This window comes from Mandrillus leucophaeus, unplaced genomic scaffold (genome assembly GCF_000951045.1).
Source record: "Mandrillus leucophaeus isolate KB7577 unplaced genomic scaffold, Mleu.le_1.0 Scaffold67, whole genome shotgun sequence".
Lineage (NCBI taxonomy): Eukaryota > Metazoa > Chordata > Mammalia > Primates > Cercopithecidae > Mandrillus > Mandrillus leucophaeus.
This window is the reverse complement of record NW_012107252.1, coordinates 4429327-4443433: the sequence shown is the minus strand read 5'-3', so window position 1 is coordinate 4443433 and position 14107 is coordinate 4429327. Positions and strand designations below refer to the sequence as shown.

General features: G+C 39.6%; 1 protein-coding gene and 1 pseudogene across 3 annotated transcripts in view; one reads left to right on the top strand and one right to left on the bottom strand.

The window, feature by feature from the left end:
- Positions 1-14107, top strand: part of EIF2B3 (eukaryotic translation initiation factor 2B, subunit 3 gamma, 58kDa) — a 150448-nt gene that overhangs the window by 35562 nt on the left and 100779 nt on the right. The window lies entirely within an intron of this gene.
- Positions 1439-2711, bottom strand: LOC105555088 (annotated as a pseudogene). Its single transcript, XR_001008421.1, has one exon. The product of XR_001008421.1 is annotated as an E3 ubiquitin-protein ligase CCNB1IP1 pseudogene (transcript).

The window sequence follows — 14107 nt, the reverse complement described above, 5'->3', positions numbered from 1 at the left end:
CGGCCAGGATGGTCTCGATCTCCTGACCTCGTGATCCGCCCGTCTCGGCCTCCCAAAGTGCTGGGATTACAGGCTTGAGCCACCGCGCCCGGCCGACCAGATTTTTTTTTAACCGTTACATAGTACCTCATTGTACATACATTTTTAAAAATCTTTTAAATTATTTTAACAGTCTCTTGAGGTCAGTAACACATTGGTAAACTTTCTGCAGAAATACATTCCTGAATAAGTAAACCAAAGGCAACAGTTGACAAAAAGGTAAAGAAAGAAGTAGCTTTATTTTAAAATACAGTCGTCCTTTGGTAGCTTTGAGATATTGGTTCCAGGAACCCTCACAGATACCAAAATCCTTGGATGCTCATGTCGCTTTTTTAAAATGGCATGGTATTTGCATATAACCTACAAATTCTCCCAAATATTTTAAATCACCTCTAAATTATTTATAATATCTACAGCATAAATGCTATCCAAATAGTAGTTGTACAGTATTGGTTTTTAAACGGTATTAGTTTTTAATTTGTATTTTTTATTTTTATATTATTATTTTCATTTTTTTCTAGAATATTTTTGATATATGGTTGGCTGAATCTGCAGATGCAGCACCTTTGGATACAGAGGGCTAACTGTAAATGCCAGAAAAGTCAACTTTTAAAAATAACTTGATCAATGTGAGTTATTTTTAAATACAAACAGGGACTGAACATACATGCATCAAATTGTACTCTTATTCACTGACATAAACACACCTCCAAACAAGTTAATATGAAGGTAAATACATAAATATATACAAATAAATACACATACCCAAATAACAAGCCACATATCACCCACCATTTTCCATTTTTCACATAAACATACTGGCAAATACAGCAAAATATCAGTGTAAATTAACATACTTACATATACAGATATGCGTAAATACCAGAATTCAAAGTGACATGGCATATAACAAAGGTACTTAAGGCATAAACAACATAGCTTAGTCAGAAACAGCCAAGAGTTGAAACAAATACTATTGTGACCTTTTCACTAGGGATGAAAATTCAGCAGTTCACAATGAAATTGAGATTAATAAAATGCTCATGCTTTAAATAATAGAGAAACCAGACTCTAAGCCATTCCCCATTGCCAATGAGTTTGTTATGTTGATAATGTGAAGACAACTTCAGAGACTTAAAAGCACAGGGAGACTGGGGTGTCCTATCTAGATAAAAGATTTGCTAAATGAAATTACTGAAGGTGAACATAGAAACATTCTGTAAAGTTAAGGAAATTATCTTTACGTTTTTTAGAAACAGGGTCTCACTCTGTTGCCCAGGCTGGAGTGCAGTGGCATGATCTTAGATCATTACAGCCTTAGACTCCTGGGCTCAAGTGATCCTCCCAGCCTCAACCTCCTAAGTAGCTGGGATCACAGGTGTGTGACACCATTCCTGGCTCAAATTCTTTTTACTTTGAAGGCCCTGCTAGAAACTTGCTGCTGCTCTAATTCGCCACTCGGAGAGGCAAAACTAAATAAGCTGTTGCTGGGTTCAGGTGCTATGGGAGAGCCTACAAAAAAATGGTCTAAACTGAAAATTTCCATCGCCCCGATTTCAAACAGGTGTACTATCCAAAGGAAACTTGGAGTTGTTATTCCTAATGGGAAGCCAAAAACACCAGACTGTGCAATCACAGATGGTTCAAGGTGCCTTCATGGTTAGCAATAGGGATGTTACATAGCCTAAGGCTGTCATAGAGGCCTTGGAGCTTTTGATACTGAAGATTGCGTTCCTTAAGTTTCTCAGAGATGTCACTGAACTTTTTCTTGTATTCTTCTAGCACTTTCTTCATGGAGGTGACCTCCCCTTTCATAGAGGTCAATTCTACATCCTTGCTTTGTATTTGCTGAGTATATATCTTATCCGTCTGTTTCAGATGGCCCTCAGCCTTGATGAAATTGTGTTCTTGATAGAGACGTTCCTGATGTACCTGATATGTCCCGAAGGCCACTGCTCGGGAGTTAATGTCCTACACGATCTCTTGTCGCAGTCCTGCCAATACCATAGCTTTATATTTCTCTGATGGACTGAGTTCTGTGTGGACAATATCTAGCTTTCCAGAAAGGGTACCTTTCAGGCATCACAGATAGCTGGTGAGCAACTTAACTCACCACTGCCATGTTGATCACAGAAGATGTGAGAGCAGGCAGTGACCCATGCATAGCCAGAGTTTGATGCGACACTTTCGATAATTACAAAGCAGCATGTCTTCACACAAAGACATAATAGGATAGTGAGGTCTCCAGAAGCTGAAGAGAGTCCATAAAAGCAAAATGCAATAATCATCTACTGTATATACAGGATTTACAGCACCAAAGAGGTCCAGACTGGAACAGTGAGACTCAGCTCTGGTTTCGGTCTCTTGGAATTTTACTTCTCTGGCATCACATGAATCCAGCTTCTATCTAGAAATCAAGTTGAACCACAGGATCTATCAATTACCTAGGATCGTCTGTGTAATGAAGAGAACTTAAGGCAGCTTATCTTGCTCAAAATTCAAGTACCAGGCTTTAGATCCCATCAGCCTTTAACCCTTTTTATTGAGAATGTCCAAATCCAAGCCCATTTGATTTTCAGGGGGTCTGTAGATAGGCCAGTTCTGGACTGGCACACAGGGTGCTGCAGACCCAGGCCTTCCCTCCTCAGTGAATTTCATCTTCACCCAGCCTACCAAAATGGAGAGGGAAAAAAAGTCATTGTACATATTTTACTCAACCAACTCCTGTGTTTGGGTTTTTAGGTAGCTTCCAATATTTTGCTGCAATGAATAACTTTGAAATTAGTAGTTTGATATTGTTGCATGATAAATTCTTATAAGTGGGATTACTGGGTCAAAGGATAAAACTGCATGTGTAGCTTTGTTTAAAATTACCAAATTTCCATCCAAAAGTGTTGTACTAGTTAGCATTCCTAGCTACAGTATATGAGAGTGTTTATTTCCACATGGACTCACCAAGCTAATGAGTTGCCCTACTTTATTTTACCAGTCTAATTGGTGAGAAATGACAGCTCAGAGTCATTTTAATTTTAATTTGCATTTTTCTTTTTCTTTTCTTTTTTTTTTTTTTTTTGGAGTTGGAATCTCACTCTGTCACCCAGGCTGGAATGCAATGGCACAATCTCAGCTCACTGCAAACTTCGCCTGCCTCAGCCTCCAAAGTAGCTGGGATTACAGCACATGCCACCATGCGCTGATATTTGTATTTTTGATAGAGATTTTGTCATGTTGGCCAGGCTGGTCTCGAACTCCTGGGCTCAAGTGATCTGCCTGCCTCTGCCTCCTAAAGTACTGGGATCACAGGTGTGAGCTGCATTTTTCTTATTATGAGTGAAGTTAAATATCCTTTTATATGTTTAAGGACCATTTAAAAATTGAACACATTGTAATCTTTCTTTGTAAATTGTTCATGTACTTTATTTTTTCTCTTTTTTTTTTTTTTTTTTTTGAGATGGAGTCTCGCTCTGTCGCCCAGGCTGGAGTGCAGTGGCCGGATCTCAGCTCACTGCAAGCTCCGCCTCCCGGGTTCACGCCATTCTCCTGCCTCAGCCTCCCGAGTAGCTGGGACTACAGGCGCCCGCCACCTCGCCCGGCTAGTTTTTTATATTTTTTAGTAGAGACGGGGTTTCACCGTGTTAGCCAGGATGGTCTCGATCTCCTGACCTCGTGATCCGCCCGTCTTGGCCTCCCAAAGTGCTGGGATTACAGGCTTGAGCCACGCCCGGCCTTTTTCTCATTTTTAAAAGTACCTTCAGTTTTTGTTGTTTTCCCTCTTGAATTTTAGAAGTTCTATAACTGTAGCAATTTGATGTCTTTTGACTTTGTGGTGTTTGGGGGCATGGAAAACTTTTTGGTTTTGTTTTGATACAGGGTCTTGCCCTGTCGCCTAGGCTAGAGTGCCATGGCACGATCTCGCCTTACTGCAGCCTCCATCCCCTGAGCTCAAGTGATCTTCCTACCTCAGCCTCCCACGTAACTGGAACTACAGGCACACGTCACCACATCTGGCTAATTTTTTTTCTTTTTTGTAGAGACAGAGTCTTGATGTTGCCTAGACTAGCTAGTCTCGAACTCATGAGCTCAAGTAATCCTCACACCTTGGGTCTCTCAAGATGTGAGGATTACAGGCATGAGCCACCACTCCCAGCCTTGTTTTTATATTTATGTAGTCAAATTTAATAATCTTCAATTCATCTGGATTTTGAATAATAGTTAGAAAGTTTCTTCCCACATTTAGGTCATAGAGAAACCTACTTTTGTTTCCTTCTAGTACTTGTATAGTTTCACTTTTTTACATTTAGGTCTCTGATCCATTTGACGTTTGTCTTGTGTACCGTATGAACAGTGGATCTAATTTTATCCTTTTTCCAAATACGTATTCAGTTTCCCATCACCATTTATTAAAATATTCATTTTGCCCTTGTTATTTAAGTTTCATGATTATCATATACTAAATTCCCAACCCAAGTCAATTTATATACACACATATATACATATACGTATATATAGCCATAAAATCTTATTAATCATATTGTTAAATTTTCTATGTCCACTTTTATTTTTTATCCACTTCATCTGTCTTTTACTAATAGTAGTGTGTTAAAGCTCCCTATTATTAGTGTTTTCTATTTTTTTTTTTTTTATATACTTTAAGTTGCAGGTTTGTTATATAGGAATACATGTGCCATGGTGGTTTGCTGCACCCATCAACCTACATCTACATTAGGTATTTCTCGTAATGCTATCCCTCTCCTAGTCCCCCCACCCCCGACGGGCTCTGGTGACTGAGAACATGCAGTGTTTGGTTTTCTGCTCCTGTGTTAGTTTGCTGAGAATGATGGTTTCCATCTTCATCCATGTCTCTGCAGAGGACGTGAACGCATCCTTTTTTTATGATTGCATAGTATTTCATGGTGTATGTGTGCCACATTTTCTTTATCTAATCTATCATCGATGGGCATTTGGGTTGGTTCCAAGTCTTAGCTATTGTGAACAGTGCTGCAATAAACATACATGTGCATGTGTCTTTACAGTAGAATGATTTATAATCCTTTGGGTATATACCCCATAATGGGATTGCTGGGTCAAATGGTATATTTCTGGTTCTAGATCCTTGAGGAATCACCACAGTTGAACTGATTTACACTGCCACCAACAGTGTAAAAGCGTTCCTGTTTCTCCACCTCCTCTCCAGCATCTGGTTGTTTCCTGACTTTTTAATGATCGCCATTCTAACTGACATGAGATGGCATCTCATTGTGGTTTTGATTTGGATTTTTCTAATGACCAGTGATGATGACCTTTTTTTCATATGTTTGTTGGTCACATAAATGTCTTTTGAGAGGTGTCTGTTCATATCATTTGCCCACTTTTTGATGGGGTTGTTTTTTTCTTATAAATTTGTTTAAGTTCCTTGTAGATTCTGGATATTAGTCCTCTGTCAGATGGATAGATTGCAAAATTTTCTCCCATTCTGTAGGTTGCCTGTTCACTCTGATGATAGTTTCTTTTGCTATGCAGAAGCTCTTTAATTAGATCCCATTTGTCAATTTTGGCTTTTATTGCCATTGCTTTTGGTGTTTTAGTCATGGAGTCTTTGCCCATGCCTATCTCCTGAATGGTATTGCCTAGGTTTTCTTCTAGGGTTTTTATGGTTTTGGGACTTATGTTTAAGTCTTTAATCCATCTTGATTTAATTTTTGTATAAGGTGTAAGGAAGGGGTCCGGTTTCAGTTTTCTGCATATGACTAGCCAGTTTTCCCAACACCATTTATTAAATAGGGAATCCTTTCCCCATTTCTTGTTTTTGTCAGGTTTGTTAAAGATCAGATGGTTGTAGATGTGTAGTGTTATTTCTGAGGCCTCTGTTCCACTGGTCTATATATCTGTTTTGGTACCAGTACCGTACTGTTTTGGTTACTGTAGCCTTGTAGTATAGTTTGAAGTCAGGTAGCATGATGCCTCCAGCCAGCACAATCAAATCAGCTTCATCCTTGGGATGCAAGGCTGGTTCAACATACGCAAATCAATAAATGTAATCCTTTACATAAACAGAAGCAATAACAAAAACCACATGACTATCTTAATAGATGCAGAAAAGGCCTTCAATAAAATTCAACACCCCTTCATGCTAAAAAAACTCAATAAACTAGGTATTGATGGAACGTATCTCGTAATAATAAGAGCTATTTATGACAAACCCACAGCCAATATCATACTGAATGGGCAGAAGCTGGAAGCATTCCCTTTGAAAACCAACACAAGACAAGGATGCCCTCTCTTACCACTCCTATTCAACATAATATTGGAAGTTCTGGCCAGGGCAATCAGGCAAGAGAAAGAAATAAAGTGTATTCAAATAGGAAGAGGGGAAGTCAAATTGTTTCTGTTTGCGGACGACATGGGTGTATATTTAGATAACCCCATCATCCTCTCAGCCCAAAATCTCCTTAAGCTGATAAGCAACTTCAGCAAAGTCTCAGGATACAAAATCAATTTGCAAAAATCACAAGCATTCCTATACACCAGTAATAAACAGAAAGCCAAATCATGAGTGAACGCCCATTCACAATTGCTACAAAGAGAATAAAATACCTAGGAATACAACTCACAAGGGATGTGAAGGACCTCTTCAAGGAGCGCTACAAACCACTGCTCAAGGAAATAAGAGAGGACACAAACAAATGGAAAAACATTCCATGCTCATGGATGGAAAGACTCAATATCGTGAAAATGGCCATACTGCCCAAAGTAATTTATAGATTCAATGCTATCCCCATCAAGCTACCATTGACTTTCTTCACAGAATTAGAAAAAACTACTTTAAATTTCATATGGAACCAAAAAGAGCCTGTATAGCCAGACAATTCTATTGATTTCGTAATTCATCTCCTGATGTTTTTGCTTTATATGAGTAGTTTTGTCTTTTTTGCTGCATAGATATGAAGAATTATTGTATCTTGACTTTTAATTTTGGCTTCTAGTGTTACAAAATATCCTTTGTTTTATTTAATGATTTTGGCATAATTCTACTTTGATAGCAGGATCACTTTCTTATTGTTTCCATTTGCCTGGTATATGTTTGCTTTTTTAAAAATTTTTAACCTTTCTAAATCTCTGATTTAGGTCTATCTCTTGTATACAGCATGGAGTTAGATTTTACTTTCAAGCCAGTTGAAAATCTTTCACTTTCAATGAGTGAATTATGCTCATTTCCATTTATTGATATGGATATGACTGACATCCCTGTTATAAATGCTGTTATTTTAATAATTTATTTTTGAGACAGAATGTCACTCCAACGCCCAAGCTGGAGTGCAGTGACGTGATCATGGCTCACTGTAGCCTCAACCTCCTGGGCTCAAGCAATCCTCCCACCTCAGCCTCCCTGGTAGCTGGGACTAGAGGCACACACCACCACACCTGGCTAAATTTTTGTATTTTTTGTAGAGATGGCTAAATTTTTGTGTTTTTTTCGCCATGTTGCCCACGCTGGTCTCGAACTCCTGGGCTCAAGTGATACGACACCTTAGCTTCCCAAAGTGCTGGGATTACAGGCATGAGTCATTGCACCTGGCAACAACTGATATTAATAATAAGAATTGGCAAGTTAGGTTCAGTGATGACTTAAACCCTTGCTGGAGTGGTAGGGACAAAAGCCTGATTAGAGAGAATGGGAGAGGAATGAGAAAATGAAGACAGTGAGACAGCTAACTTTTTTTGAGAAATTATGATATGAAAGAAGACGAAAAACAGGGCAGAAATGGGACCAGAGTGAGGCTGGTTCTTTTTTTGTTCGTTTTTTTCAATGAAAAATTTCATACCTATAAAAGAATGTGATACAAAAAAGTACTTCCTTGCCCAGCTTATAAAAATAAAGTGTGTGTTTTCTGGGTTTTGCGTGTGTGTGTTTTTTTTTTTTTTTTTACACTTATGGAGGCAAGTTGTGTTTTTTTAAGGATTTTTATATGTTCTATACTGATGGGAGTGATCCCAAGAGGGGAGGAATAAATTGATGATAGAGAAAAGAAAGCATTCAATTATTCGATTCAACAACTATATTTTTGCTACCTACAAGGAACTAATCACTGTATGATGTATGCTTGGGATGAACATAGCGTAAAACAAAGTTCCTGCCCTTATACAGTTTTTTGAGTAGATGAGAGGGAATGTGATCTGGTGCACGAGTGGATGGGTTTCCCTTAAATTGGAGAAAGGACGGCCAGGCGCTGTGGCTCACACCTGTACTCCCAGCACTTTGGGAAGCCGAGGCGGGCGGATCACGAGGTCAGGAAATCGAGACCGTCCTGGCTAACACGGTGAAACTCCATCTCTACTAAAAATACAAAAAATTAGCTGGGTGTGGTGGCGGGTGCCTGTAGTCCTAGCTACTCAGGAGGCTGAGGCAGGAGAATGGCGTGAAGCCAGGAGGCAGAGCTTGCAGTGAGCCGAGATCGTGCCACTGCACTCTAGCCTGGGGGACAGAGCGAGACTCCGTCTCAAAAAAAAAAAAGATTGGAGAAAGGACATTTAATTTATTGTATAGGCAGAATGTATAATATGTAATGCATATAGATTAATTAATTTTGTGTCAGAAAGATGTTTGCTGCTTCAAATTGCTTATGTTTTCTTATTGAAATAAAATGTAAAGCCACCAGTTAAGAGTCAGTAGGGCCAGGCTCAGTGGCTCATGCTTGTAATCCCAGCACTTTGGGAGGCCAAGGCAGGTGGATCACCTGAGGTCAGGAGTTCAAGACCAGCCTGGCTAACATGGTGAAATTAAACATGGTCTCTATTAAAAATGCAAAAATTAGCCAGGCATGGTGGTGCGCCCCTGTAATCCCAGCTACTCGGGAGGCTGAGGTGGGAGAATTGCTTGAACCTGTGAAGCTGAGGCTGCAGTAAGCCGAGATTGAGCCACTGCACTCCAGCCTGGGTGACAGAGTGTGACCCCGTCTCAAAAAAAAAAAAAAAAAAAAAGAGGAAGGGAGAAGCTGCTGAAGTTTTAAGGAAGGATGAGAATATGTGAAATTGTCTCTGAGAATGTAAAAGTTAATGGGCTAGGAAATGTATTGCTGGATAGTGTGCAGGATCCCCTTGAGATTTGGGTTATCAGTTTAAAAGGAGACTAGCCAGTGCTGTTACGAGTTTTTTCTATCCATGTTTAGCTTCTTGGGTTCATATGCAAAGTAGGCAAAGAGTTAGGATTTAACTAGCATCTTTACCTGGTGAGTACAAGGGATGAGAGTAGTAAGGAAGATGGTGATATGTATGAAGGAGTATTTATAGTGATGGACCACCATAAGCTATATAAATGAGACCACCAAAGGAATTAGGGTGTGATAAATCAATGTAACAAATGGATTGAGGATCCTGTTAGAATCAGAATTGCTGGAGCCAGAGTAAAAAGTCAGTGAGTTGGAAAAATAGAAGAAGGTGGTGATCAGACAATAGGATGTAAGCTCTTTGAGGTCAGGGATTTTTGTTTGTTCATTGCTGTATCTCTGTAATGCCTGGCCATATTCGGGGTTCAATATATGTGTGTTACATGAATTAATAGGATATTTTAAAGTGAGATTTTGGAGTTGGTGCAGTTATTGGTAATGCCAAGGAGTAGGGTATAACAAAGTGGTTGAGTGACTAAGGTGAGAAGGAGAAAAAAATAATTGAAAATGAAGAAGTCATGGAGTTTCAGCCATAAGGATGTTAAAGTCACTGAAGTAATTTTTTTTAAAAAGAGAGATAAGAAAATAGTCCTAATATCTTTTTTTAAAAACTCATACTGGCCAGGTGCAGTGGCTTATGCCTATAATCCCAACACTTTGGGAGGCCGAGGTGGGTGGATTACTTGAGGCCAGGAGTTCGAAACCAGCCTGGCCAACATGGCATAATCCTGTCTCTACTAAAAATACAAAAATCAGCCAGGCACGGTGGCACATGCTTGTAATCCTAGCTACTCTGGCGGCTGAGGCACGAGAATCTCTTGAACCCCAGAAGTGGAGGTTGCAGTGAGCTGAGATTGCACCATTGCACTCCAGTCTGGGCAATAGAGCAAAGATCTTGTCTCAAAAATAAATAAATAAATAAATAAACACCTTATACTTACTGAAGTTATATGTACATATCACTTAAATAATTCAATATAATTTAATAAATTAATAATTTAATAATTTAAATAATTCAGTAATTCAAGCTTTGTTCCTAAAAATATAGTCCCCTGACCACCCCCACCCCATATCCCTAACCCTAAAGGTTCTCTTCTTTTAGCTACTTTGTTTTTTATCTGTATGTCGCTAAATAACATGCTTACATTGTTATGTCTTGAATTTTTGTTTGTTTATTTTTTAGAAACAGGATCTCACTCTGTCACGGGTGCTGGAGTGCAGTGGCACCGTCATAGCTCACTGCAGTCTGAAACCTGGGCTCAAATGATCCTCCTGCCTCAACCTCTCAAATAGCTGGGACTACAGGCTTGCACCACCATGCCTGGCTAATTTTTAAAATTGTTTGTAGAGATAAAGTCTCGCTATGTTGCCCAGGCTGGTTTCAAACTCCTGACCTCAAACACTTCTCCCACCTTCGCCTCCCAAAATGCTGGGATTACAGGCGTGAACCACCATGCTCAGCCAACCCTAAGATTTAAAAAGATGTATTAGTTGTATTTTTCTCATTGTTAATGAACTTCCCTTTGGAGTGAAAGTTTCATTTGGGAGAACAAAAAAAAAAAAACTCTTGTTTTTTTCTATTCCAAGTCAGTGCATTTAGAGATGAAAATTAAATTGCATAAATCTAAATCCTGGAAGAGAAGTGACAGGCATTTTTATAGGGAACTCATTTGAACAGAATTAAAAATTAATATATTCTTAGGTGCTTCTTTCCTAGCTTCACACAGGAAGGAAGAATACAATTCCTCTATTTGTTCTTAATCTGAAGAGGAAAATTTCCTTTGAGGATATGAATGAATTATGAATATTAGAACCATAAATGTTGAGCCTTCATTTTAAGTTGTAAATCCTAGCAAGCATATCGTCATTCTTCAGCCGTGCCCTCCAGGACAGCTGCTTTTGATTTCTTTCCTTAGACATCTCTGCCTTTTGCGTCTTGGGAAGTAGCAGGTTCATTTCCTACTTTCTTGCGTTGGGGAACTGCAAAGTTGTCTCTGTGGCCCCTGTCCTAACTCTGAATAGTCAGTCTCTACAAAGGGAGCACTCACCTCTGTCAGAATGTATACTGTTTCTAAACATTTAAAATCAGATGTTTTAATATTTGAGTCAAATTAAAGAGAAGGAGATAACAGGAAAAGTACTGACATTTACTCATGCGTGTTTGCCAGCACTGGGTTGAACTCTGGGTATACAAAGATAAAAGGGCTCCTTATGGAGGGCAAAGTCTAGATGGAAAAAAATATATATGTAATCCAATTAGTGATTTAAGGTCTGTAATGGATCAGAAAATGCATCATCTCTAGGGAAGATAATTGCCCTTTCTAGTAACTGTGACAATACCTGAATTTTGATGGATAAATATATAATAGAGTAGGAAGACAGACTAGGAAATGCATTATTGGCAGTCGACTCTATCAAAGTAACACTGGCGGCCAGGTGCGTTGGCTCATGCCTGTAATTCCAGCACCTGGGGAAGCGAAGGCAGGAGGATCACTTGAGGTCAGGAGTCTGAGAACCAGCCTGGCCAACATGGCGAAATACTGTCTGTACTAATTAGCTGGGCATGGTGGCACACACCTGTAATCCCAGCTACTCAGGAGGCTAAGGCACAAGAATTGCTTGAACCTGTGGGGCAGAGGTTGCAGTGAGCCATGATCGTGCCATTTTACTCCAACCTGGGCAATAGAGCGAGACTCTGTCTCAACAAAAAAAAAAAAGTTAACATTGGCTCTGTGGAGGGGAATTGTGTGAGAGAAGACTGAATTAGGTAGGTGGAGTCATATTTTGAAGACCCTTAATGTCATACTAAGGAATTCCAACTTAATCTTGTTGAGCAGCGATCTCCAAAATAGGTGGTGTACAGAATTAAGTACTAGAGGAAAATATTAGAATTTCTAGTTTTTAAATGTTTTATTTCTTCCTTTTTAAATATCTATCTTTACATATATATTATATAAAGAGCATATCATATAGTGATCTGTATATTTTTTTAAAAATTTTAAAGTAAGTGTCAATAAGTTCAACTTATTGTTTGGGAAACACCGTTTTAGGGTGTCTTTAAGCAGGAAAATGACATATGCAGTAGAAATTAGAGTATGGATTAGAATAAGGAAAACTGGAGCAAGAGAGACACCAGCCAAGAGACTGGAAAAAGATTTTGAGAGCTGAACTAAGGCAGTGCAATAGGGGAAGAGTAGGGGACAGGCAGGAGAGGGAGGACTTCCGTCCTGGACTATGGGCGGATTTCTGGCATCAATTCTGGATGGTAGCAACACCATGATTAAACTAAGGAATATAGTAAGAATATTCAGCTGTGAGCCCAAGGATTATCACATTTCTTTCTTACTGACAGAGTTGGTCGTTTCCCTTCCTAGACCTACTACCCCAACTTCAGTGAAAACAATGTGGCAGTTGGCCCTTGGCCTTGCACTTTGAGGACTATAGACTAGAATCTTTTCCAAGCATTTTAAACCAAAACTGAGGTCTCCATTGCAGTTAACCTTTGGTGTTTATTAAAGTACACAAACTATGCCGGGGCAGTGACTCATGCATGTAATCCCAACACTTTGGGAGGCTGAGGCAGGAGGATTCCTTGAGCCCAGGAGTTTAAGACCAGCCTGGGCAATACAAGGAGACCCCCTGTCTAAAAGAAAAGAAAAGAAAAAACACACAAACTACTCTTGGGGATTTGATTGGGATTGGACCACGTAGGAAAATGTAAATTGTAACCTTCGTAGTCACACCAAGTAGCTGAATTCATGAGTTCCATATGGGCAGGGGTGGCATGCAGGCTGGTGATTTGGATCATAGCCATTATTTGTGGAAGCACTGGGTGAGTAGAAGTATGGTAGTTACCTTGCCCTGACAGTTTTTTTCCAAGGGAGTAAATGTGTTTTTCTTTCTCCTTGTCATAAGAAATCGGTTGCCAGATTGTGTTATTTATAACAATCTGTCATGGAACAGCTGCCAGGAAAAGAAAAGAGGCTATTCCCAGTAGCTCTCCTCACCTCCCACCCCACCACTACAGCCACACACACACACATCCGGTTTTCTGATTTAACTTTTTTTCTTCCCAGCTAATTTTACTCAGTGGTTTTGACTTGATTGAAAATGTTCTTGTAATGAGAGATTTCTGGGCTTTGCCATGGCTTGGTAATTGGGTTTTCTGAGCTTAATTTGTTTACTTTAGTCAAGACTAACTGGCGGCAGTTTGGATTTTGAATTCCTGGGTGTCTTGGACACTTTAAACACTAAACTGCTGCCTTCCCTTGAAACCTTGCGTGTTTCTATATTGTCAACAGTGCACACATCTGCTTTCCTTCTGAGTTGTGCTTTCTGCCCTTGACATTGCCCTGGCTTCTCTAGAGGAGCAGGCTTGGGATGAGGCATACCAAGGACTGTTGGAATAGTGGGTAGGGAGGTCTTTGGAGAGGCCAGTTGGTCTCTGCAGAAGAGGCATACTGTAGGCATTAGAAAAGAAGTGGGTCCATGAAACGCAGGCAGCTGAGTGTTGACATGTTCAGGGAACTTTCAGAGTAACTGCATTTCTGACATACAGTTGCTTCACAGCCCAAACAGTCCATGTTTGTTCATGGCTTGTGGTCACACATGATCAAAAATACTTATCTGGGTCTTATCAGTTTTTCTACTTTCTCTCTCTGGGCTCTAGTTACTAGAAGTCCATTTGCATTCCTAGAATGGGCTTTACATTTTAGAGTAAAAATAAAAACAATGATCATTTCTTTCTATTACAGCTTTTATAAAATCATAGGCCAGGCGCAGTGGCTTATGCCTGTAATTCCAGCACTTTGGGAGGCTGAGACAGAAGGATGACTTCAGCCTAAGGGTTCGAGACCAGCCCTGGCAACATAGTGAGACCCCGTCTCTACAAAAATTTTTTAAAA